Genomic DNA, 3,470 nt, shown 5'->3' with positions numbered 1-3,470 from the left:
CACCAATAATGGGTTCGAAGATCTCGATACATCTTCGTACTCCCTGGGTGTATGGAGAATGCTGAACTATGTGCCTCAGTTAGCAACTTCCTTCTTAATTCTGGATCGGAGGGCACACACAGTCTTGTGTTGAATCTTAAGATGTCATCTTTATCAACATTGAATTCGGAAAGTTTACCTTTCCGAACTGCTTCGATCTTTCCTTGTAATTCAGGATCGTCGACTTGAGTGGCCTTGATTTTCTCCAATAGTGATGGTTGAGCAACCATCTGTGCTATGTAGCCCTTGGTTTGCGGTTCTACTATTTCCATATCCAGTTTTCTCAGATCTTGGAGTAAATGCTTTTGAGTGGTTAGCATTCTTGCCAAGGTTCCAGAAGTTTTTCTACTCAATGCATCTGCCACTACATTCGCCTTTCCAGGATGATAATGAATGGTGCAGTCATAATCCTTTAGTAACTCGAGCCACCTTCTTTGTCTCATATTCAGCTCCTTCTGGGAAAATATGTATTTGAGACTCTTGTGATCAGTATAAATTTCACACTTTTCCCCGTACAGATAATGTCGCCAGATCTTCAGTGCAAAGATTACTGCCGCCAATTCCATATCATGCGTGGGGTAGTTTTGCTCGTGGCATTTTAGTTGGCGTGATGCATAAGCTATAACTTTATCATTTTGCATTAATACGCAGCCGAGCCCTTCCTTTGATGCGTCACTGTAGATCACAAATCCTCCGGTTGGTGTTGGTAATGCTAGCACAGGTGCGCTGACGAGTCTCTTCTTTAACGTTTGGAAGCTTTCCTCGCATTCTTTGGTCCAGATAAACTTCGCGCCTTTCCGAGTTAATTTCGTTAATGGATTTGCTAATCGAGCGAAGTTTTCCACGAACCTTCTATAATAGCCGGCAAGTCCCAAGAAACTCCAAATTTCTGTTGCTGTTGTGGGTCTTTGCCATTCTTCAACGGCTTTAGTCTTTGCTGGATCCACAGAAATTCCTTCTCGGGTGACTATGTGACCCAAGAACGCCACTTGCTGCAACCAGAATTCACATTTACTGAATTTGGCATACAGCTTCTTCTGTCGAAGTGTTTGTAAAATAATCTCCAGATGTTCCTCATGTTCTTCGCGACTCTTAGAATAGACAAGAATGTCGTCGATAAACACCACGACAAACTTGTCAAGATAATCGTGAAATACTCTGTTCATTAGATCCATGAATACGGCTGGGGCATTCGTTAGTCCGAATGGCATGACAATGAACTCATAATGTCCGTATCGCGTGCGGAACGCCGTCTTTGGAACGTCTTCCTTCTTTACTTTCAGTTGGTGGTAACCAGATCTGAGATCGATCTTGGAGAAGTACATGGCACCTTGAAGTTGGTCGAACAAGTCGTCGATTCTGGGCAACGGGTACTTGTTCTTTATTGTGACATTGTTCAGTTCTCGATAATCAATGCACAACCTCATTGATCCATCTTTCTTCTTTACGAACAGGACGGGAGCTCCCCAGGGTGATACACTGGGCCGGATGAATCCTTTGTCTAATAGTTCTTGCAGTTGCTTCTTTAGTTCCTCCAATTCTATCGGCGCCATTCGATACGGTCTTTTAGATATTGGATTTGCTCCCGGTACTAGCTCGATAGAGAACTCCAGTTCTCGATTCGGTGGGGCTCCTGGTAGATCGTCAGGGAATACATCCACGTATTTTTGCACAATGGGCACGTCCTCCAATTTCGTCTTCTTTTTACTCGTGTCCACAACTTGAACTTGAGCGAGATATCCTTCACAGCCCTGTTTTAATAATCGTCTTGCCTGCAACGATGATATTAGTGCTGGAGTTTTGTTTCTGTCAAGGCTTTTATATACAAGTTGGGGTTGATCAGGAATAGTAAACCTGACTTCTTTCCTGTAACAGTCTATGTTAGCATGGTTTAAAGTCAACCAATCCATTCCTAATATAACATCGAATTCTAAAATAGGTAAGGAGATAAGATCTACCGATAAGTTTCTACCACAAATATCAACAGAGCATGCTCGATAAACTCCTGATGTAACTAGAGAATTTCCACCAGGCGTTTTAACAGAAAGTTCAAGATCTAACTTCTGAAGTGGTATGCTCAAATGCTTGGCAAACTTTGGTGAAACGAAAGAATGCGTAGAGCCAGAATCAAATAATATATGTGCATTCTTCGAACTTACAGACAAAGTACCTGTCACCACATCATTCGTTGCTTCCACTTCAGCAGTTGCGATAGCAAAAGTACGGGCCTGTCCCCTTGGCTGTTGTTGTTGTTGTCGACCTCCTCCTACTGCTCTAGGCTTAGTGCATTGATTTGAATAGTGTCCCATTTCGTTACAATTGAAACACTTGATGTCTGGGTGAGCATTCAGAGTCTGCTTGAGGGTTGGCTGACTGTTCCGAGTCAAAGTTGGATTTTGTTCCCGTTTTGGGACCGTCTTGCAGTCCTTTGCCACATGTCCTTCCATTCCGCATTGGAAGCATTTTCGTGTCCCCATGTAACAGACACCTCCATGTCTCTTTCCACATTTTGAGCAATGTTGCTGGTCTCCTGCTTCCTTGACATTAGGTCTCTTCGTTCCAGATCCTCCTGATTGGCTTTCATTCGTTCTCTTTACGCCAGTCAACTTGTTTTTGGACTGCTGAAAGTCCAAATGTTCAATTTCCACTTTCAAAGCACATCTCACCACGGCTTCGTAGCTTTGAAAATCTAAAGCTGCTAATGCTCGCCTGACACTAGGCTTTAATCCGTATTGGAATTTGTCCACCTTACTTTGAACGTCAGTCACTAGGTGGGTTGCATATCGAGCCAGTCTTGTGAATTTTGCTTCATATTGGGAGACTGTCTCTCCCTCTTCTTGCTTTAATGAAATAAATTCTCTCACTAGCTGAGCTTTTAGTGGTTGTGGGAAGTATTTTTCGAGGAAGATTCTTTTGAATTCATTCCAACACATTGCGTTCATTTCTTCTTCGGTTTTTGTATTTCGGATTAAATTCCACCACTGATCCGCGTCACCGTCCAATCTATACGTCGCCAATCTTACACGTTGTTGGCTGGTGCAGTCAATCACCGAAAAGATCTTTTCGATGGAGTGAATCCATCTTTCAGCTTCTAAGGGATCTGTAGTTCCCGAGAAGGCAGCAGGATGTTGCCTTATAAACTGTTCCAGTATAGCTCCTTCGTTTTGAAGTGGAGCAGATGGGGCTCGTTGTTGGTTCATGTTTGCTGTCATTGCTTGGGCTAGCTGTGCCAATGCAGTGGCAATGGCATCATTTCCTGCGTTGTTGTTTCTAGCGTTGGCTGTAGGTTGTTCGTTTCTTGCTTGCCTTTCTCTGCGTGGCCTGCCACGTCCCCTCCTTGTCTCAGCCTCGATTGCAATAATCTGTTCCTGATTCTCCGCCATCTTCATATCATAGTATCACGTTAGTAATCTAAATTATAACTCATATTT

This window comes from Tasmannia lanceolata, unplaced genomic scaffold, assembly GCF_043159265.1.
Source record: "Tasmannia lanceolata isolate RefF3 unplaced genomic scaffold, GAP_Taslan_0.1 ptg000029l, whole genome shotgun sequence".
NCBI lineage: Eukaryota > Viridiplantae > Streptophyta > Magnoliopsida > Canellales > Winteraceae > Tasmannia > Tasmannia lanceolata.
Note: the sequence above shows the minus strand (reverse complement) of the source record.